The sequence below is a fragment of the Lepidochelys olivacea genome, assembly GCF_965140295.1.
Source record: "Lepidochelys olivacea isolate rLepOli2 genome assembly, chromosome: 20".
In the NCBI taxonomy this organism is placed as follows: domain Eukaryota; kingdom Metazoa; phylum Chordata; order Testudines; family Cheloniidae; genus Lepidochelys; species Lepidochelys olivacea.
The window spans coordinates 8,346,625-8,370,819 of NC_140430.1; the positions used below are offsets into that span (position 1 = coordinate 8,346,625).

The 24,195-nt window shown below is 43.1% G+C and overlaps 1 protein-coding gene across 10 annotated transcripts in view; it reads left to right on the plus strand.

Annotated features, from left to right (window-relative positions):
* The first annotated feature begins 32 nt into the window (after positions 1–32).
* BRD4 (bromodomain containing 4) overlaps positions 33–24,195 on the plus strand; it is a 259,586-nt gene continuing 235,423 nt past the window's right edge. For 4 of the 10 annotated variants that reach the window (XM_084610643.1, XM_084610645.1, XM_084610646.1 and 1 more), the window contains exon 1: positions 34–184. The gene's annotated coding sequence lies outside the window, so the exon portion shown is untranslated. Of the gene's footprint in view, positions 185–1,065; positions 1,150–24,195 lie in introns of those variants that run through there. The other 6 variants (XM_084610637.1, XM_084610638.1, XM_084610636.1 and 3 more) reach the window with 5 other exon arrangements.

Here is a 24,195-nt window from a genome sequence, read left to right on the forward strand (position 1 = left end):
GGTGAGGTCAGTGCGGCGCCGCTGTGGGTCCCTCCCGCTGCCCCTCGGTCTTTATCTGCCCCGCGGAGGCCCGCGCCCCAGCCTCCCCTCTCCAGTGCGAGGCGGAGGAGACGCCTCCCCCGCTCCGGGCCCCACGGCACCCGGTCCGGCGGGAGGGTGGAGAGCGCGGCCTGCCCGTCCCCAGGTGAGAGCCGAGTTCGCGCGCGAGGGAAGCGGCTCCCTCGACTGGGGGGCGCGGTCGAGCGGAGGTGGGGGTGTCGGTATTCAACATCCTCGGTTACGTTGTTCTGATAGCGTAATCCGCATTGCGTAATGCGGCCGCTGCGTCAGGGAGGCTACTCAGTTTTCGTTGGGACGTCTGTGTCTGGCTGAGGCCTGCTGCTCAACGTTGTATTCCGACCCGCTTTCCTCTTGTGGGGGGGAGGGGGTGCTACGCTGTGTGCGTAACTCTTGTGCTGTTCACGGCGCCCGCGTCCTGCAGCCAGCGATCTGCGTAGGTGGTGTAAGAGAACGGGAAGGGGATCGGCTTTTTCTGGTGTTTACGCATTTTGCGCATTTGGCGGCTGGTTAACCTGCAGAATGCTACGTGATGTGCGTAGGGGCGTCTCTGGCTCCCTTGCGCCGATTGCGGTGGGAAGCGGACTCAGGGCATAGGGCGCAGAGTTTGCGTGGGAGAGAGATTTGCCCCCATCTGTAGGCTACGCGATTTGCGCGGATAGGGCTTACCCCCGCGCGCGGACCGCGGTTTACGTATGTTGGGTGCGATTCCTCGCTGAGGACGCCTGTTCCCTGGAGAGGTAGGCGAAGCGGCTTTAGCGCTATTTGCGCAGCGACCTGAGTAGCCTGATGTTGTTTTTTTCGGAAGTGCGATGTTTGCGTAGGGTTGCTTGTCCTCTGGCGAGTGGGGAAAAGCTGTTTTGGTAGGCGGGCTGCCTGGGCGTGCGGAGCCGTTTGCGCTGGGGCCGTTGCGCCCCGCCGGGGGACGGGTAGCTCGGTACGCGGATTGCGCAGCGTACGGGAACAGGGGCCCTGGGGCGGGGCGGCGGAGCTGATGGTACTTCCTGCCGCCGCCATTTTGTCTCCTAGCCGGAGGAGGAAGCGGTGGCTCTTGAGTGGAGGCAGCGGCCCGGCCTGGCCCCGCGGCTTGCGGTGAGTGAGGCGGTCACGCACCCCACCCTCACGGGCTCTGCCGCCCCGGCTCCTTCGTGGGTCACGCCTGCCCGGACCAGGCGGCCCCCGACGCCGCCGGCAGGGCGTGGGATAGCCGCGTCTCTCCTCCGCGCCGTTAGGCCGGGCCGCCGCCACCCCCGCGGGGTGGATGCGGGTAGAGCGGGCCCGGCTCCTCATGGCGCTGGGGCCCGGCTGCCCCCGCGCTGCCGGGCCCCTCGCCGACACTTGGGGGTCCTGGAGATGGGGCGGGCCGGGCCGGTCTCTGCGGAGGGCCGTGCGGGGGCAGGTCGCTGGGGAGGGAGCGGCGATGCTGGTGCAGCAGGAGGAGGCAGCTCGGCGTCAAACCTGGTTCACTGTAACCGACTGATACAGCTCGCCCCGGCCTGCTGGCGCTTGGCTGTCTGGCAAGCAGCTGCCGTTGGAAGGTCCTCTTTGAGATTGCACAGCAACTGTGGCACTAGCAGAGTCCCGTAAACCGGATTGAGGCGCTGATTCCGGTTTAAATGTGCCTGATGGGAAGAGAGACTTTGAACAATGTGTGCTTTTGATGAACCTTGCCTTTTTTTTTTCTTGAAAGAGCAGTAACCTGAATTCTGGTGCACTGCAGAGTATAAACTGGTGCTGTTTACTGCACTGGCTCTTCAGATTTTGTCATTTTGCAATGTAGAAAGACAAATGTTCTCTCTTGGTGTGAAAGACTCAAACAAGTGGTAGCTGCTATACAGTGATTATAGAAACAGTGGAACTGACTATACTGTGTATTTGGTGGTACATTCTGTATAGAGAATTTCTTAAACTACTGGTTTTAATCTTAGATGTAGTGAATTTAAAAAAAAATTCAAAAGTGTGGTTTATTTGATGTGGACTGTCCATTTAGTGTAGGGAATAAAAATGTCTTGACATAGCTGTTTATATATTGTGAACTAGATAACTTGACTAGCCAGTTACAACAATTTTGCATTTAACTTTTTTCTACAACTCTTCTCTCCCCTCCCCCCCATGGCAGGACTAAGTATTATCATTCTAGACCATCCCTGACAGTGAGATTTCTGCTAATATGAAATTGTGTGACTAATATTTTCTTCCTGTCTGCAGTGCTTTTCCCACTACAACTGATTTTTTCCCCCCAAATCGTTATCTAGATTATAGAATGTACCTTGAGTGTAAATAGTCTGTTCAGAAACAGAACTTCCTATTAAGAAGGCTGGTTCATGTTTTGGAAAGGAGAGTTGGTAGTATGAGAGGAAAAGGAAGGTGACCTCCCCACTCTGAACTCTAGGGTACAGATGTGGGGACCTGCATGAAAGACCCCCTAAGCTTATTTTTACCAGCTTAGGTTAAAAACTTTCCCAAGGCACAAACTTTGCCTTGTTCTTGAACATTATGCTGCTACCACCAAGTGATTTAGACAAAGAACAAGGAAAGGACCACTTGGAGTCCCTAGTTCTCCACAGACCAACTTGGGTTTCTTAGAACCCTAAAAACCCAATCAGATTCTGAAAAAACCAGCACTTCATTAGAAGAACAAAACAAAGATAAAAGAAACACTCTGTAAGATTAGAATGGAAGATAATCTTACAGGCAGTCAGGTTCAAAACAGAGAATGCCTCTAGACAAAACCTTAAGTTACAAAAAGACAGAAAAACAGGAATACACATTCCCTCCAGCACAGTGAATTTACAAGCCGAAACAAAGAAAACCACATTTTCTAGCCAGATTACTTATGAACTTTACAGGAGTTGGAGGGCTTGCATCCTTGATCTATTCCCAGCAAAGGTATTACACAGACAGACAAAAGCCTCCCCCCCACCCCTCTCCAGATTTGAAAGTATCTTGTCCCCTCATTGGTCATTTTGGGTCAGGTGCCAGTGAGGTTACCTTAGCTTCTTAACCCTTTACAGGTGAAAGGATTTTGCCTCTGGCCAGGAGGGGTTTTATAGCACTGTATACAGAAAGGGGTTACCCTTCCCTTCATATTTATGACATCCCTACTGACTGTAGTATGTGGAAGAGGGAAAACTGTTCTAACTTCTAATACTCACTAACAACCACACAACAAAACCACTAACCCAGGAACCTATCCTTGCAACAAAGCCCCCTTGTCAACTGTGTCCAAATATCTATTCAGGGGACACCATCATAGGGCTTAATCACATCAGCCACACTATCAGAGGCTGGTTCACCTGCACATCTACCAATGTGATATATGCCATCATGTGCCAGCAATGCCCCTCTGCCATGTACATTGGTCAAACTGGACAGTCTCTACGAAAAGAATAAATGGACACAAATCAGATGTCAAGAATTATAACATTCAAAAACCAGTCGGAGAACACTTCAGTCTCTTTGGTCACTTGATTACAGACCGAAAAGTGGGAATTCTTCAACAAAAAAACTTCAAAAACAGACTCCATTGAGAGATTGCTGAATTCGAATTAATTTGCAAACTGGGTACAATTAACTTAGGCTTGAATAAAGACTGGGAGTGGATGTGTCATTACACAAAGTAAAACTATTTCCCCATGTTTATTCAACCCTCCCCCCCTTCCTCACATGTTCTTGTCAATTGCTGGAAATGGCCCACCTTGATTATCACTACAAAAGGTTTTTCCCCCCGAGCTCTCCTGCTGGTAATATCTCACCTTACCTGTTTCAGAGTAACAGTCGTGTTAGTCTGTATTCGCAAAAAGAAAAGGAGTACTTGTGGCACCTTAGAGACTAACCAATTTATTTGAGCATAAGCTTTCGTGAGCTACAGCTCACTTCATCGGATGCACGATGTATCCGATGAAGTGAGCTGTAGCTCACGAAAGCTTATGCTCAAATTTGTTAGTCTCTAAGGTGCCACAAGTAGAATCATAGAATATCAGGGTTGGAAGGGACCTCAGGAGGTCATCTAGTCCAGCCCCCTGCTCAAAGCAGGACCAGTCCCCAACTAAATCATCCCAGTAAGGGCTTTGTCAAGCCTGATCTTAAAAACTTCGAAGGAAGGAGATTCCACCACCTCCCTAGGTAACACATTCCAGTGTTTCACCACCCTCCTAGTAAAAAAGTTTTTCCTAATATCCAACCTAAATCTCCCCCATTGCAACTTGAGACCATTACTCCTTGTTCTGTCATCTGCTACCACTGAGAACAGTCTAGAGCCATCTTCTTTGGAACCCCCTTTCAGGTAGTTGAAAGCAGCTATCAGATCCCCCCTCTTTCTTCTCTTCGTAGACTAAACATCCCCAGTTCCCTCAGCCTCTCCTCATAATTCATGTGTTCCAGTCCCCTAATCATTTTTGTTGCTCTCCGCTGAACTCTTTCGAATTTTTCCACATCCTTCTTGTAGTGTGGGGCCCAAAACTGGACACAGTACTCCAGATGAGGCCTCACCAATGTTGAATAGAGGGGAACGATCACGTCCCTCGATCTGCTGGCAATGCCCCTACTTATACAGCCCAAAATGCCATTGGCCTTCTTGGCAACAAGGGCACACTGTTGACTCATATCCAGCTTCTCTTCCACTGTAACTCCTAGGTCCTTCTCTGCAGAACTGCTGCCGAGCCATTCGGTCCCTAGTCTGTAGCGGTGCATAAGTACTCCTTTTCTTTTTACGGATACAGACTAACACTGCTGCTACTCTGAAACCTGTTCTAACTTCAGTTAGACATGACAACCAGAATTTGCCTATTGAATATACTGTCATTGCATTGTGATTGACTGGTGAAGTCTACTTAAAAGATAACCAGAGAAGCCAGATCTACTTGCACTGTTGGTAGTATGGCTAAAATTCCTCTCTCAAAGCTAAAGCAAAAGTATTTCAGTAATATTTTTATATTTTCATAGTTCCATTAATTGTTTATATAAAAATGTGAAGACTATTTTGTTTGTTTATTTTTAGTAACTTTTTTTCTTTTCCTGCTGCTTGTTAATAATGTAAAGCAAAACTATTGTCTGTCCTGGAACTGGATTGATGTCAAGAATGGGTCAGAATACAGCTTTATCTTCCTTTAAATACTACTAACGTTCATGCTGTGTTCTTTACCTAAATAGTGCCATATATCTTATCTTAAAACTAAAAATGGCCAAAAATTAGGTGTCACTTAAATAGTTAACTTTCAATAAGCCTTGTTAAATCTTTTTTTTTTTTTTGAGACTTTATTTCCGTGAAGTTCTTGTTTAGCAATGCTTCTGTAGAAAGTTGTTTTAATCTAAAGTTTTAGTGTTGTTCAGACTTATTGCACATTTTATAAAAACAGATTGGAGACTGGGAAAATAGCTGGAAAATGTAGGAAGTGCATGTACTGTAGAATAGATCTTTGTTTGAAATGCATACTATACTGGGATGGAAAGAATTAAGCTGACAAATGCATGGCAAATGTTTACCAGACAGCCAAGATCATGAATAATCACCAGTGGTTGTGTATGATACTGTTATAGTATGGATAGATGGTTAGTGTTCTATTAGATGCATGTAAACTTAATTCTGCAGGCTACTTTGGATGTGGGGTTCTCTGTTGTATTTACAGAACATTTTTCATAAAAATAGAATAAAATGGTGGAGGGACTTTAAAAATCATTGATTTACACTAGCTTTGTAAAGCCCCAACTTAATTTGAAAATTTATGGTATGGCTTGCAATTTTAGGTTAAATTGATTATGAATTAAGTTTTATAAATGCTGGTTTTAAACTGTTCAGTGTCACTACGATAGGGTATTTTTGAACTTTACAAAACTGCTTCAGGCAAAAAACGAAAATTCCATCATACAAACACTTAAGCACTTCACAGCATGACTAGTTTGATTTCAGTAGCATAAGTGCTTTCAGAATGGAGCCTTAATACAGTTTTTATTGAAAATTTTTATTCATACGAAGTGGAATAAAATCTTTGTCACTATGAAAGTTGCGTCATTGTTAACCTTGAAAAGCTTAGTATTTCAAGATGTTAACAAAGTTGAAAATTTTGATTTTTTTATACATACAATCTTGCAAAATGTTAATATCAGTAATGTAACATTTTAAACAATTACACTTAATGAGCAAAAGTCAGAGTTGTTACTGTTGCATCCAGTTATTGAAATTCACAGAGGGGGTCTTGAAGTCATTCAAAAATAAAATGCTGAAAACAAAAATCAACTTTGAAGTTGTCCTGATGCAGTTTTCTAATCTTTAAGTGCACCAGGTGAAATGATGAAAATACTCATTCAGAGCTGACAGAACCCTTAGCAGTTAATTGACACTACTTTCGTGATCATGTACATGAGATTATCATTACTGGATAGCTGTTACAGTACTCAACTGGTGAACAAGACTTTTTTTAAATTGAGGCAGCTGGCTTGCAGTTCAACTATTGTTGGCAGAAAACCTACTTTCATCATAAACCTATTAATCTATAATATATATAGATTATACACCTATAAATGCAGGTGTTTGGTTCTGCTGCTGTGAGTGGAACCAGCACATGCAGAAATTGTTTATATATTTTAGAAAATAATGAGGAGTACCACATAATACTTGCAATTAATGATAAAATGCATGTTCTGCATTTTAATAATTGTTCGTCTTCCTCCATGCTTCAGTAGCTTCAGCAATGGAACACGAACTTCTCTATACAAAACCGTTACTACTGGCTTCAGTATTTTGAACAATTTTCTAGTGAATTTTTTCTGGCCAGTAAAATCCACACCCCTGATTGACAGTTATACTGACCTTACTCCTGGTGTAGACAGCACTGTGTCGATGAGAGGGCTTCTCCTGTTGACATAACTAATGCTTCTTGGGGAGGTGGATTACCTATGCCGACAGTAGAAGCCTTCCCATTTTTTTAGGTAGTGTCTTCACTGAAGCACTGCAGTGGCGCAGTTGCAGCCTTTTAAGCGTAGAGGAGCACTCAGTCTACATTCTTCATAGATCTTTATTCACTTGGATTAGTCTGAAACATACTTCTGCAGCTTGCTTACAAGTTTTTCACCTTATTACTTGAGATGTGACATATGTGCTGCCACCTTTCTGTTTTTGTATTTGGAAGCTGTAAAGTGGCTGTTGAAAAATAACTTAATCAGAAATCCAGTTGTATGATCAAGGTCCTGTGTGGGTGGATCCCTGTACTTGTGCAAAGAAATGTTGAAGTCTGTGGGGATACAGGAGTCCATTGTGCAATCAGGAGCATAGATAGTATCTCACCTATCCTTTCAATTCTTTTGACAGTAGATTTAGCATGTGTGCAGAATCGGCATTTACTCTGTTCTGCAACGCTTTCTTAATCTTAGCCGAATTGGCTTTGTTTTTCTTCACAAACTAGTTGTCTCTTGTCTGTAGTGATTGTAGTCAGATGTTCAGATGAATGTGGATGACTGCAGGTATTAATGCAGAAAGAGCTTTGTGTAAGCTCAAAAACTTCTCTCCCGCCAACAGAAGTTGGTCCAGTAAAAGATATTCTGACCCACCTTGTCTTGCTTGAGTATGCAGTGTAAACAATGTAGATGGAAACTCCTGATGAGTCTTACGTTGTCCATGTTTTCCCACCATACATGAGTGCTGAGGTCACAAGCTTGATACACTAGCATTTTGGTCTTGCTGGTAAGCTTTGAATTGTTCCGTGCTCTTTTAGTTAGTCTGCTGAAGGTGGTGGCAGCCTTTCCAATGCGAACATTTAGTTCTTCATCCAGTGAGAGGTTGGTGGTCCGTGTAGAACCTAAATAGCTGAACTTTTGGACTACTTCTAGCTGGTTCTAGCATTTAAGGTAGTTGAATGATCTTGTGAAACTCTCTGTCCTAATAGAACAGTTTTCTTGATGCTGATGGTGAGAGCAAATGCCTGACAGGTACTTGAAAGGCGGTCCAGGAATTCTTATAGTAGATCTTCATTGTGGGTTATGAGGGCAGCATCATCAGCAAATAGAGGTTCCCTGATTAGCGTCTTTTTGAGTTTGGTCTTTGACTTATGTTGGGACAGGTTGAAGAGTTTCCCATCTGATCTTGTGTGGATATACACTCCATCTTTCATGTCCATAAACGCACAGTTCAAGAGTACTGAGAAGATGCCAAAGAGTGTAGGGGCAAGAGCACATCCTTGCCTCACTCTGCTTTTCATCTTAAAGCTGTCTGAAGTGGGCCCATGAGACTGGACAGTTGCTCTCATGTTGTTGTGGAATGAACATATAAGACTTAAAAGGGTTTGTGGGCATCCTATCTTTTCTAGTATTGCAAATAGATCTGCTCTGCTGACTATGTCGAATGCTTTGTTAGGTCCACAAAGGAGATGTACAATTGTCGGTTTTGCGCTCTGCACTTTTCTTGGAGTTGATGCAGCCCTGAATCTGCACTGTGATTCAGGATAGACACAATTCACCAGCTGTTGTAGGTGCACTAAGATAACTTTTGCTAAAGTGTTTCCCGCTACACTTAATAATGAGGTCATAGAATATCAGGGTTGGAAGGGACCTCAGGAGGTCATCTAGTAGTCCAACCCCCTGCTCAAAGCAGGACCAATCCCCAACTAAATCATCCCAACCAGGGCTTAAAAACCTCTAAGGAAGGAGATTCCACCACCTCCCTAGGTAATGCATTCCAGTGCACTCAAAAACAAAACAATGTAAAACTTTAGAGCCTACAAGTCCACTCAGTCCTACTTCAGCCAGTTGCTCAGACAAACATATTTGGTTATATTTGCAGGAGATAATGGTGTTCGCTTCTTGTTTACAATGTCGCCTGAAAGTGAGAACAGGCACTGTTGTAACTGGCATCCCAACATATTTATGTGCCAGATGCGCTAAAGACTCATATGTCCCTTTATGCTTCAACCACCATTCCAGAGGATATGCGTCCATGCTGATGGTGGGTTCTGCTTGATAACAATCGAGAGCAGTGTGGACCGATGCATGTTCATTTTCATCATTTGAGTCAGATGCCACCAGCAGAAGGTTGATTATTATTATTATTTATTATTTTTTTGGTGATTTGGGTTCTGTAGTTTCCACATCAGAGTGTTGCTTTTTTAAGACTCTTGAAAGCATGCTCCACACCTTGTCCCTCTCAAATTTTGGATGGCACTTCACTTGACCCAAGATTTAAGCATCTGCTATAGCTATTTTTAGAAATCTCACATTGGTACCCTCTTTGCGTTTTGTTAAATCTGCAGTAACGGTATTCATAAATCAAACAACATGTGCTGGGTCATCATCCGAGACTGCTATAACATTAAATATATGGCAGAATGCAGGTAAAACAGAGCAGGGGGACATACAGTTCTCCCCCAAGGAGTTCAGTCACAAATTTAATTTACACACTTTTTTCCTCCCTCCCCCCGTTCCCCCCCAACATTGTCAGCCTGGAAGCATGTTTTCCAGAATGTTGGCTGAAGCATGAAGGGGCATACAAATATTTATTGTATTTGGCACATAAATACCTTGCAACGCTGGCTACAAAAGTCCCATGCGAATGCCTGTTCTCACTTTCAGGGGACATAGTAAATAAGAAGCAGGCAGCAGTATCTCCTGTCAATGTAAACAAACTTGTTAGTCTTAGCGATTGGCTGAACAAGATGTAGGACTGAATGAACTTGTATTCTCTGAAGTTTTACATTGTTTTGTTTTTGAGTGCAGTTATGTAACAAAAATCTACATTTGTAAGTTACACTTTCACAATAGAGATTGCGCTACAGTACTTCTATTTTACAGTGCAAATATTTATAATAAAAATAATATAAAGTGAGAACTGTACACTTTGTATTCTGTGTTGTAATTGAAATCAGTATATTTGAAAATTTATAAAAACATCCAAAATATTTAATACATTTCAATTGGTATTCTATTGTTTAACTGTGCAATTAATCAAGATTAATTTTTTTAATTGCAGTTAATTTTTTTGAGTTAATCGTGTGAGTTAACTGCGATTAATCAGGAGCTCAAATAAATATAGTCTGAATCTATAAAAAGGGAAATAAGGACAACCCAGGGAATCAGACCAGTCAGCTTAACTTCAGTACCCAGAAAGGTAATGGAGCAAATAATTAAGCAATGAATTTGCAAGCACCTAGAAGATAATAGGATAAGTAACAATCAGCATGTATTTGTCAAGAACAGATCATATCAAATCAACCTAATAGCTTTCTTTGACAGGGTAATGGGCCTTGTGGGTAGGGGGGAAGAGGTAGATGTGGTATACCTTGACTTTAATAAGGCTTTTGATTCTGTCTTGCATGACCTTCTCATAAACAAACTTGAGAAACACAACTTAGATGGAGCTACTATAAAGGGGGTGCATAAATGGTTGGAAAACCATTCCCAGAGAGTAGTTATCAGTGGTTCAGTCAGGCTGGAAGGTATATTGAGTGGGGTCCCACAGGGATCAGTTCTGAGTCCGGTTCTGTTCAATATCTTCATCAATGATTTAGATAATGGCATATAGAGAACACACCTATAAAGTTTGTGGATGATACCAAGCTGGGAGGGGTGCATGTGCTTTGGAGGATAGGATTAAAATTCAGAATGATCTGGACAAACTGGAGAAATGGTCTTAAGTAAATAGAAAACATGACCTTTGAGGGAAGATTGAAAAAATTGGGTTTGTTTACTCTGGAAAAGAGAAGATTGAGGGGAGACATCAGTTTTCAAGTACATAATAGGTTGTTACAAGGAAGAGGGAGAAAAATGGTTTTTCTTAACCTCTGAGGATAGGACAAGAAGCAATGGGCTTAAACTGCAGCAAGGGAAGTTTAGGTTGGACATTAGGAAAAACTTCCTAAACTGTTAGGGTTGTTAAGCACTGGAGTAAATTGCCTAGGGAGGTTGTGGAATCTTCATTATTGGAAATTTTTAAGAGCAGGTTAGACAAACACCTGTTAGGGATGGTCTAGATAATGCTTAGTCCTGCAGTGAGTGCAGGGGACTGGACTAGATGACTTCCAGTCCTTTCATTCTATGGCCTATGCTATACAGGAAGTCAGATTCAGTGATTGCAACTGTCCCTTCTGGCACTGGAATCTATGAAGGCCTTCCAAACACTACACAGTGCAATGCCTCAGACCTCAGTGGTTCAGGAGCCAAATTAGCTATTAACATTACTCTAAAGAGCCACAGTAGTATGAATTCATCGTTTCATTTACTATGGTAACTATATATTCATATTTGAAACAATATGACAGGGAAATATTTAGTTTATATATAGATATTATTCTCAGATTAAGTTATGGACCAAGTACTTTATCAAGTACAATTGGTTAATAACAGTAAAAGCACCCTGATTAGTTGTTCATTAAATATTTTAATATCAGGTGCCGCAAAGAACTGCAGGAGACGCATAGAAGAGCCACTTGCGGCTCAAGAGCCACAGTCCAAGTATCTCTGGTCTAGATTGTTGTTCACAGATTACCACTGTGGTATGTGATCCCTTAACTCATTTAACTGGACTTGAGTTAACACTGCATGTGTGCACAAAAAACTTGAGTTAACAGGGAGTCAACAAGATTTCTTGACATTTCAATATACTTCTATCTAGCCAAAGCAAAAAGTCACTCAAGATGCTTATCTTCTATGGTAAAATGCTTGACAGTTTTGAATGATCTACACATATAACTTCTGTGGAAGCTTTGCGCAGTCAAAATTCATTGACTAGTCTAGTCAGTTTCTCCCATCCCAAAAAGTAATTCTGCACTTGAGCTCTCTCCCATTCACTGGATCATGCTGATCCAAAAAAAATCAAGAGCAAGAAAAACAGAGAGACTGCTGGTGTTGCTTTGGATAGCCCTTTTTTCCCGACAAAAGAATGGGATACTTATCGCTAAAGTTTAACGGTGTCTTTTGATCATCCGCTATCATAAAATCATAGGACTGGAAGGGAACTCGAGAGGTCTTCTAGTCCAGTCCCCTGCACTCATGGCAGGACTAAGTATTATCTAGACCATCCCTGACAGGTGTTTGTCTAACCTGCTCTGAAGAATGTCCAATAATGGCGATTCCATAACCTACCTACGTAATTTATTCTGGTGCTTAGCCACCCTGACAGGAAGTTTTTTCCTAATGTCCAACCTAAGATGCTCTTGCTGCTATGTGAGTCCATTGCTTCTTGTCCTATCCTCAGAGGTTAAGGAGAATTTTTTTTCTCCCTCTTCCTCCTAACAACCTTTTATGTGCTTAAAAACGGTTATGTCCCCCCCCAGTCTATTCTCCAGATTAAACAAACCCAATTTTTTCAATCTTTCCTCATAAGTCATGTTTTCTATACCTTTAATAATTTTTGTTGCTCTTCTCTGGACTCTCTCCAATTTGTCCACATCGTTCCTAAAATGTGGTGCCCAGAACTGGACACAATACTCCAGTTGAGGCCTAATCAGCGCAGAGTAGAGCGGAAGAATTACTTCTCGTGTCTTGCTTACAACACTCCTGCTAATACATCCCAGAATGATGTTGGTTTTTTTGCAACAGCGTTACCCTGTTGACTCATATTTAGCTTGTGGTCCACTATGACCCCCAGATCCCTTTCTGCAATACTTCTTCCTAGGCAGTCATTTCCTATTTTGTATGTGTGCAACTGATTGTTCCTTCCTAAATGGAGTACTTTGTATTTGTCGTTATTGAATTTCATCCTATTTACTTCAAACCATTTCTCCAGTTTGTCCAGATCATTTTGAATTTTAATCCTGTCCTCCAAAGCACTTGCAACCCCTCCCAGCTTTGTATCGTCCACAAACTTTATAAGTGTACTCTATGCCATTATCTAAATCATTGATGAAGATATTGAACAGAACCGGACCCAGAATTGATCCCTGTGGGACCCCACAGCACGACTGTGAACCACTGATGATTACTCTCTGGGAACAATTTTCCAACCAGTTTTGTACCCACCTTATAATAGCTCTATCTAGGTTGTATTTCCCTAGTTTGACAGGTTTCAGAGTAGCAGCCGTTTTAGTCTGTATCTGCAAAAAAACCAGGAGTACTTGTGGCACCTTAGAGACTAACAAATTTATTAGAGCATAAGCTTTCGTGGGCTAAAGCTCACTTCATCGGAGAAGTTTATGAGAAGGTCATGTGAGACAGCATCAAAAGCTTTACTGAAGTCAAGATATACCATGTCTGCCACTTCCCCCCTATTCACAAGGCTTGTTACCCTGTCAAAGAAAGCTGTCAGGTTGGTTTGACATGATTTATTCTTGACAGATCCATGCTGATTGTTACTTATCACCTTATTATTTTCTAGATGTTTGCAAATTGACTGCTTAATCATTGCTTCCCCAAAATAATTCCTAGAGTACATGTTTTAGAAAAACATCCAGTCTTGTTTTAAAAATTCTCATTGATGGAGAATCCAAAACTGTCAGTGATGGAGAATCTGCAAAATTACTTAGCGGGGCTAAGTCCCATTTTCAGAAGTGACTTAGGCATGTAGGAGTCTAAACCCTGTTGACTTTCAATGGGGTTGAAAGCTGAGCAGAGCATTGTTTAAATACCTTTAAAAATCTGGGCCTATGTACTTCATATTCACTACAGTTTGAAGGTTTGGATTTCTCAGGAGGTAGCTAGTGAACTCAGATTCTGAATCTTCATAATTCTTTGGATGTGCTTAGCCTACACAAAGGCTTAAGAGGGGTTATAATGTACCCAGGAAACATCCATTCATATTTTGGTACATTTATTAGTAAGTATTAGATATAAAAACTTTATGGTTCTAGGCATCAGAGTAAGTTAACTAGGATTTCTCAGAAGAGGTTGAATTCAGTCTCTAGCATTCATAATAATTCAGTACTGTGTGGTTGTATGTTAATTTGTGAAATCAAAGAAATTATCACAGGTCACTAGTTCTTGCACATAGAAGTAAATAGCTGGATGTTAGTACAGTAACTTCTCACTTAAAGTCGTCCCAACAATGTTGTTTCATTATGTTGATCAGTTAGAGAACAGGCTCATTTAAGGTAGTGCAATGCTCACTTATAATGTTGTTTGGCAGCTGCCTGCTTTGTCCATTGTTCGCAGAAAAAGGAGCCCGTTGGAGCTAGTTGGTGTGCGCTTGGAACCAGGGTGGACCAGCAGTCCCCCTATCAGCTCCCCCAAGTTCCCTGTGTGGCAGGCTATCAATTGCAGGGCAGTTCAGCTGTCCGTCGTCCCCCCCCCCCCCCGTCCCCGTCCCCGCCTTGGAGCTTCTCCTGAGAGCCTCCTGCTTGTGCATTTTTTAAAGTAAAATGACACCTTGGGTCAAGGTCATGGTTAAATTCTTGCTGCGGTTAATCATAGTTTTGACTTCTACAGGCCAGGAGTTACTTAGCAGCAATGATGATGGTTAGTTGTTGACTAACTGCTATTTTGTGAAAGCTTCAGACAGTAGCAGTAGAGTTTACTAGAGTGGGTTGTCTGCAGACTTCAGTAGACAACACTGCATCTTTTATATTCAGAAAGCTGTTGTCACAATCAAGAGCTTTCTGAATATAAACTTTAGAAACTTGGTTTTTAAAAATAAAATTCCATTTTCAAAACTGATGGCCCAGATCTTCTCGTTCACTCATATAGTGGATAGCTCAGCCTTGGGATGCATTCAGTCCTCTGCCTCTAAGGTAGTAAACTGGATGACCAATGAGAACATAGGGGAATGAGTCTCAATTTCAGAAATAATAAAACTTCCTGTAAAAAAATTATAGTGAAAACTGTGTATTCCTATCAGAAAGGAAAAGCTGCAGGAATGGTATTTGATACTTGGCAAACCGTTGCTAAATCAGGAATTAAAAGTGGCAAATGGACACAAAGGATAAAATCCCATACCTGCTGTGACTCTTGTAGCGTGTGCATTATCATACCTATCTCTCGCCAGATATGAGGTTTCCTCCTTTTTATATTTGTAGAGTTTGTCATGTAAATAAAATTGGAGTTTTGTGGCTTCAGCATCTTAACCTGAAAGTGGAAAGGTTATATATTATTAATCTTGTGCACCATCTCCTTAAACTGAAATAATCATCTACTTTCCACACTTTAGAACTGCCACGGCTTTTTAAAGAGCTTTCTGCTGATGTCTTTATTGATGCTCTTGGGGAGCAGTGCTTGCTTCTAGTTTTCTTTAATTCTTGTTAATGGAATTGCGTTGCTTAGCTATGTTTCCAGCTTTTTGCCTTTCCAGGAGGGTTTTTCCCATCACTGAGTGATCTTTGTTGCAACTAATGTAACTCTTCAGCTGTATGTATATTAATGTCTTCCATGCACAAGGAAGATTGCAAATTACAATTGAAAGGCTCTACACCAGGGGTCGGCAGCCTTTCAGAAGTGGTGTGCTGAGTCTTTGTTTATTCACTTTAATTTAAAGTTCTGCGTGCCAGTAATACATTTTAATGTTTTTTAGGAGGTCTCTCTCTATAAGTCTATATATTATATAACTAAACTATTGTCGTATGTTAAGTAAACAAGGTTTCAAAATGTTTAAGAAGCTTCATTTAAAATTAAATTAAAATGCTGATCTTATGCGCCGCCCCACTCAGCCCGCTGCCAGCTTGGGGTTCTGTTCACCTAGGCCAGTAACAGGCTGAGCAGGGCCTGCGACTGGGACCCTGGCTGGCAAGTGGCCGGCAGCCGGGACCCCAGACCGGCAGTGGGCTGAGCGGCTCAGCCCACTGCTGGTCTGGGGTTCCATACGCTGGCTCCTGCCAGCCAGGGTCCCGGCCGCCGGCCCCGCTCAGCCTGCTGCTGGTCTGGGATCCCAGCCCTGCCCACATAAAGCGGGTACCTAGCTTCTCCCTAGTTCTAGCCCATTCTCTTCCTCTCTCTCTGGACTGAGCTGAGGGTTGGAGTGCACTGAGCACAGGGCTGGGGGTGAAGGAGCAGGCTGGGGGATGTGGTGTAGGGTCTGTCCAGGAGCTAGAATGAGGGAGGGGGCTCAGGGTTGGGGCAGGAGGTTTGGGTGTGGAGTGCTTACCTGGGCAGCTCACGTTTGGTGTGAGGGGTGCAGGAGCTCCTGTTTGGTGCTCAGGGTGGGGGTGGGAATGTGGGGGGTGCAAGAGTCAGGGCATGGCATGTGAGGAGGGTGCAGGGGTCAGGGCAGAGGGCTGGGGTGTGGGCTAGGGTCATGGGGGTGCTCCCAGCCCCCTGCCCAGAGCGGCTCACAGCAGGTGGCTGGAGGGGATATGCCCTGATTCCATTCCCCGTCCCCAAGGCCCCATCCCCACTTCTTCTCCGTCTCCTCCCTGGAGCAGTGAGCGCGCTGCGACTCCGCTTCTCCCCCTTCCTCGCAAGGGCCATCAGCTGATCAGTGGCAGGGAGGGAGAGGAGGAGGGGCAGGAACCCAGCACGCTGGGGGAAGAGGCGGAGGAGGGGGGAGCTTGCCTGCCCTGCAGCAGCAGCTGGCTGGACTAAGCTTCTTCACCCTACCCCCCACCGAGGGTGGGGTGGGGGGGTGGAGAAGAGTGGGCTGGGGCAGGCAGGATTTTTAATGGTATGGTGCCACCTACTGGCAGCCACTCTGAGCCCGCTGCTGGCCTGGGTTTGGCAGCGGGCTGAGCAGGGCCGGCGGCTGGGACCCAGCAGGCAGCAGCTTGCCATTAAAAATCCGCTCCTGGTGCCGTCTTTGGCACGTGTACCATAGGTTGCCGACCCCTGCTCTACACAAAACACTTAACAGCTGGTCTAATGATTGACTGATGTCACTTAGTGCAGCCAGGAAGCCTGAAGGATGAGCAGAATGGCATGTCTCCAGATAAAATGTAGAATATCACTAAAATGAAAACAAGAAGTGCTCACAGATAGCAATGAAGACTCAGGCAAGCACTCTAAAACCTTGACTTTAAGTGGTAACTTGGGAATGCAAATGTAAGACTTCTTCTGGCGAGTTTGACAAGTTAAATATTAAACATATTATTTTTAAAGTCTCTTTCTGAAACTTCTAATTCCATGATATCTTTCAAGCACTACATGACATTTCTGTATTAATATTTTCCTGCTAGAAAGCATACGGAGATCTGGATGTGCCTGTCTCATCTGCAAAGAAATCTGGTATTATATATTTGTTGGTTGATCATCCAAGTAGAATGTTGCAGTTTTAGGGAATGTGGGAAGACATCCTTTTTATGATCAGGATGACAGTTAAAGACTACATTAATCCAATTCAGGATTGAGACTTAATATGTTCATGAAACATTTTTTAAAAATTAACTAAAATTGACCTTCCCTAATCTCCTGAGATGCTATTCTGTGTTCTTATTGATGAGCTGGATTTTAGGTATGTCAAGGTTCCTTCCCCACTCTGAACTCTAGGGTACAGATGTGGGGACCTGCATGAAAGACCCCCTAAGATTATTCTTACCAGTTTAGGTTAAAAAACTTCCCCAAGGTACAAACTTTGCCTTGTTCTTGAACCCTATGCTGCTACCACCAAGTGTGTTAAATAACAGGGAAAGAACGCACTTGGAGACGTCTTTTCCCCAAGTCCTACACCCCCTTTCCTGGAGAAGGCTTGATAAAAATCCTCACCAATCTGTACAGGTGAACACAGACCCAAACCCTTGGATCTTAAGAACAATGAAAAATCAATCAGGTTCTTAAAAGAAGAATTTTAATTAAAGAAAAAGTAAAAGAATCACCTCTGTAAACTCAGGATGGTAAATACCTTACAAAGTAATCCGATTCAAAACATAGAGAATCCCTCTAGGGAAAACCTTAAATTACAAAAAGACACAAAAACAGGAATATACATTCCGTTCAGCACAACCTATTTTACCAGCCATTTAACAAAAGGAAATCTAATGCATTTCTATCTAGATTACTTACTAACTTAACAGAAGTTTTGAGGAGTTATGAAGAGCATTCCTGATCTGTTCCCGGCAAAAGCATCCCACAGACAGACAGACAGCCTTTGTTCCCCTCCCTCCAGCTTTGAAAGTAACTTGTCTACTCATTAGTCATTTTGGTCAGGTGCCAGCGAGGTTATTTTAGCTTCTTACCCCTTTACAGGTGAAAGGGTTTTGCCTCTGGCCAGGAGGGATTTTATAGTCCTGTATATGGAAAGGTGGTTACCCTTCCCTTTATATTTATGACAAGGTATATGGCCCAAACTTGTCTTTTTGCTACTTCATTTTATTTCTCTTTGCTAATCTCTGAACCATCCTAAATAATTCCTCCTGCAATGTTGATCCACTTCAGATAACTGTAGGTAGCTGTCAAATTGCCTCAAGGCATCTTTTAGCAAAGCTATGGATATTTCACTCCCCATGCTTGTAGGAAAAGTCTGTCATGTGCTTGTTATCAAATGCTGTATTTTCATTTGCAGTCCATTGTAGAGGAAGACAAACCCTCATAGCTACACTGAAAATGTGACATAGAAAACTTGGCATTCACATGTTATCAGAGTAGGATTTTTTCATTTTCATTATCTTGCCTTCACAAAAGGAATGTGCTGGGAATAGAATATTTGTTCTTACATAGCTGGCGCATGCATTTTAGACCTACTAGTTTTAAATTGTTTTTACAAACAAAATGTGTGTCACTGGAAATCTTCACATAAATAAGAGTTGCTTTATCTGTCTACAGTTTTGTAAATAATGAAACATGGGGACATATTCCTAAATGCATTCACACTTAAAAATATTGGCTGAGGGCTCCATGCCATACTTTCAGAATGACAATATGAACAAACTCCATTGATCACGTTACTGTGTGGGAGCATGGCTTGCTCATGCCTGGACCCAATAGCATTCGTGAATATCCTCTCGTGTACTTGACCAGTGCAGGGGGGTTCATGAGCCACGTTTAATGATCCGCCAAATCTTGCCTTTTCAGGAAATAATCCTTCTTATTGATGTGCTTGTGAGCACCTGCAGAGTCAGTAGTGTCAGCAGATAATGGGTATATGAATACCAACACAGTTTGGCCCAGCTACTGAAACATATCGATTTTGAGAATTAGTTGCCTTTGATATATGAAGTACAGCACTTTTGGTTGCACAGACCACCACCACAATGGGACTTGTTGACCCCAAACTGGCCCCCAAGAAACCTGTAACAGACTAGCTTCTACAGGGTAACTATTGCATACCTCTGTACTTGTATTAGGGCTCTCATCCTGGTGGTCTCACATGTCTGGACCTGCCTGAGTGCTTCAGAATTCTAGGAAAGTGGCTTTCTTCATCCATAAGTTCTGCAGCCACTGCTGATCATTTGAGACCCAGAGAACCACATCGTCCTACCAGTCTGTGCTGCTGGGTCTAGTTCAAAACTGTTGCTTAACAGTGATGAAGTGCTCACTAAGATACCATGCAGCTACTCATGAACTGTTGCATTCAAGTCCTTTTCCTGTTGATTGCACAACTGCTGAGCTCTCCCCTGGCAATGATAGAACACTTCCCACTGCCTATTTGCAGCTGCTTCTGATGCCAACTATATCTTTACATCTAGGAAAACTTTCTTCAAGTGACAGTGCTTTTGCTTTGTGAGGAAGCTCTATGCCACATAAAGCTGTTTCCACAGCTACCAACTGTCAGCTGGGGTCTTCATTGACTTCTGGACTTATTCAGAAATATGAGGGATGGTGGTGTTGGTAGATATGAGAGTTATACCTCTGTCCAAAAATGCGGGGTCCTGGTGGGCCATAAGTAGGGCCCTCCCAAATTCACGGTCCATTTTGGTGAATTTGATGGCCAGGGGTTTTTTAAATCAGTCACTTTCATGTTTTTCAGATCTTTACACGAGAAATTTCATGGTGTTGTAACTGTGGGGGTCCCGACCCAAAAGGGGGCCAGGGTGGGAGGGTCTCAAGATTATTGTAGAGGGGTCATGGGATTGCCACCCTTACTTGTGCCCTGCTGCTGGCAGAGGCACTGTCTTCAGGGCTGGGGAGCAGAGAGGAAGTCTCTTGGCCAGGCATGGTAAGTGTATGGGTGGTGGGTTACCATATGTCCAGTTTATGGAGGTGATGGAGCTGCAGTGTCCCCGCGTGGGGTGGTGACAGCTGGAGCCTTGGAGCTTCCTGCAGCTGTGGGAGAACTTGGAGGTGGGTCTGACTCACCCCAGGAGCGGCCCTTGCAGCGGAAGAGGAAGTCTGGTTCCTTCCCATCCCCAGCCAGGAGTAGTAGCTGGAACCATGCACAGGGTAGGAGCCTCTGTCTGGGCACCAGATTTCACATGGGAGATTAGATTTCATGGTCCATGACACGTTTTTACGGCCATGAATTTGGTATGGCTCTAGCCATAAGCAGTCATTCACAGTGCTTTTAGTTTGAAGCAGTGAGGAGACCTCTGGGTTATGTGCTTAGAAGTTATTGCTGCTAAAATTATTGGGTGCGGCACTAGCATTGGACATATTGCATAACTGCAGTCCTGCTTACCATATGTGAATACTGTGTGCAGATGTAGTGATTCATAACAGTCTAGTTAGTTGTATTAGTTAACTTAGTAGAATAGATGCAGCTGCATTGTAGGGGCTTTTAAATGTCCCTCAATGAACCACCGGTATGGCTCCCATCCATCAAAGAGAAATAGCAACTAAAGTAAAATGCCATGAATTGGTTGGTGGGTATAGGCTAGATCAATTTGGTTAATGATTTTTAGCAGAACTGGAAATATGCCAAAGATGACTCATCTTAAATAATAGTCTTTAGATTTTGAGTTCAGGGACTTGGTTTTGAGTCTGAACAATAGCCAAGTGGCAGTATTACAGTTTAGTGTTATAACTAATATTTGTCTCCATTAGTACACCTTTTTCAGATTATTTCTTAAGAAAATTGAATAGAGGCATAACAAAAAATGAATCTACATAAATGCTTAACAGTAGTGAACAAGTTTGTGTATAGCATTGTAGTCTGTCAGGCTACCAAAAAGTACATGTGTGGTAGTTGCTGTGGAGTGTAACTGTTAGCTGTTTGGCATTAGAACTTAATGTGAGATACCAGCATTAGAATTCTTTGCATCACCCTATTGCAGTGGTTCTCAAACTTTTGTACTGGTGACCCCTTTCACATAGCAAGCTTCTGAGTGTGACTCCCCCCTTATAAATTAAAAGCACTTTTAACACCATTATAAATGCAGGAGGCAAAGCAGGGTTGGGGTGGAGGTTGACAGCTCGCGACCCCCCATATAATAACCTCGTGACCCCCTGTTTGAGAACCCCCTGTTCTATTGTCTGTTTCTCTCTCTCTCTCCCTCCCCACCCCCTTGCAGCTGCAAACAGTGGGTATTGCACTTGAGTACAGAAGTATTTTTTTCTCTGCCATCCTTGCTGTTGAGTGAAAGTGACTAAGATTACTTTGACAAAATTAAAGGAGTACTTGTGGCACCTTAGAGACTAACCAATTTATTAGAGCATAAGCTTTCGTGAGCTACAGCTCACTGCATCTGATGAAGTGAGCTGTAGCTCACGAAAGCTTATGCTCTAATAAATTGGTTAGTCTCTAAGGTGCCACAAGTACTCCTTTTCTTTTTGCGAATACAGACTAACACAGCTGTTACTCTGAAATTTGACAAAATTAGTTTCACTGGAGTGCTGTGAATTCTTCCTATACAGATGCTGATTTCTGGCTGTCCTATAGACAGCTATTGATCTGGTTAAGTTAAAATGTAAAATTGGATTAATTACTGGACAAGAGCAAGGGCTTGTGGAACATGTATTTGTAGAAACAAATGTTCTTAAGGTGTGTTTTTTTTTTAACCCTATATTTATTTTTTGAGGCTTTTGTCAATAAAACTTTTGTCAGTCAGGTGTGTGGAAACCAACACCCCCGCCCCCGCTGGACCAACATAAGTTTCACTGCCAAGTGCTGGTTTGGACAGCGGCTAACGTAGCTGCTGCTGCTCATTGGGGGTGGTTTAATTATGCCCATCAGCATAGTGTGGCTACATGGGAGACGGTAAAGCGGCGCAGCAGCACAGCTGTGCTGCTGTAAGGTCTGTAGTGCAGACATAGCCTAATGCAGGGGTTCTCTCAACAAAATTTTTGGTGGCCTCAGAGTGCGGCCACCAACTCTTACCGGTGGCTGCTCTGACAGTTTTCCCTAAAATATGTAATTAACTTTAGGAAAAACACATATGCACATATATATGTCCAAATCATTATAATTTATTTATGTAGGGTTTTTTATAGACTCAATAATAAAAATAATGTACAGTTGTCCCTATTCTTTACTGGACCTAAACAGAATAGAAATACAAATAAGGCTCTTTGCCTGTTTTGCCTTTTTTGGTTGATTATTTTATTTTTTTTAAAGACTTGCTAGCTAGCAAGTCTGCTGTAGTAAAAAGTGCTGTTTATATATTTGTTCGTGTCACTTTTCACAGCAGACTTTCTCATCCCCAGCAACCTGGAGGACATATTAAATCCTGGATGGGGAGGTGGGTAAGGAGGCAGGAGGGCCAGGGGCGGTGGGGGATTGGATGTGGGGGTGGAGGAGGCAGTGGTGGTCAGGGCGATGGGAGGGTGGGGGTGAGTCCTGGCCTGGGGTCCTGCTGCATGAGTGCAGGCAGGAAGAGGCAGCGGGAGCCAGGGGCGACATGGTGGGGGTGAGCCTGGGGCCAGAGCCTGAAGCCATGCGGCTGTGGGACAGAGCCTGCTGCCCACCCACCACCCCCAGGCTGAAGCCCCATGTCCCACTGCCCCCAGGAAGGTGGGGAACTTTCACTGGTCACCTGGCTCCTATAGTATTTTGAGAAACTCTGGCAGAATACACTGTAATGTAGGGACTAGTGGACAGAGTACTGGACTGGGACTCAAGAGGCTTGGTGCCTCCCCCACCCCCCCGCCCCTTCAGCTGGAAGATCTGGGACAAATCACTTCCTTCCTTGTGTCTGTTTCCCTGTGCCTTCATTTCCTCATCTGTAAAATGAGGATAATGATACTTACCTTTTTTGTAAAGGACTGTGAGATCTGTGAATGTAGGAACTAATAATATTTATTGTTTACTAATCTGATGGGACGGAGAGAGGAGAGTAACATATCCGTCTCTGGTCTCATTCATTCATATGTTCCGCAAGCCGTAGTATTGCTAACTCTTTTTTCATGAAATGAAATGAGAATGAACTCATGAAAAAGATGTGTAAAAATAGCATTAGCATTATGTGGGTTTTTAATGAAGAACTCCATATGGATATCTTAGTTTGGCTAAAGTATTGTAGTTTTTCATGATATATATGAATAGGAATTTGTACCAGTTGGCTTATGAATGAGCAATTTTAACCTATATTTGTAGAAACACTTAAATTCAAGTTGAGTGAGTGGATTTGAATGGAATCTTAAATGTACACGTGTTCAGCTGAAACTTAAGTAGTGGTGGTAAAAGTATGCACCAAAAACAGCCCATGGAGGTCTGTAATGTGGCCTGGATCAATCATTCTAATTAATGTGGAGATTATAGTCAAGAGGCTACAGGTCCCAAGATGCAGTGATCAAGGTAGCCTGGATGAATTGCACGTTGGGACCCCTGGTCTCAGGTAAGAGCAGCAATATTTATGCATTTTATATGTAGTTTTCCAAATGAGAGCTTATAGCTAAGTGCCCTGCTCTAGAATGATAGGTACAAGTATGCCATTCATATCATTAGGTCAAAAATAAAAGTAATTTTTAGTTGAATATTTAGACCATTCAAGGAATGTTCTGTTCATCAGATTACTGCATTAGGCTGAATATTTCTGTATTTTTATGAGAAAGATTGGCTTTTATAATAGGTTAATTCTAATGTTAAAAATGGGAAAGAATTAAAAATGTTGAGGGGATGGTGCATAATGTACCATGTTGCTCATGCTTAGTTTGGGCAAGCTGAGAACAGTTCACTTTCACCTCATATTCCTTTTGGGCTTTCTCAAATTGCTCGAGAGCTTTATTAGGAAAAGAGGCAGCCATTGTGTGTATTATTAATGCCAGTACTGAAAAGTGATTGTGGTGGAACTTGCCTGCAGCCCATTGAGACTCTTTTAAAATGACACATCTGATATCAATTGCATCTGAGCCTTTTAGGGTGCTCCTTTGTCATTTTACAGATACTTGTGCTTTAGTCATAGACTCGGAGAAATATAAGGCTGGAAGGAACCTCGAGGTCATCTAGTCCATCACCCCACCCCACTCTGGGGCAGGAGCAAGTATACCTTG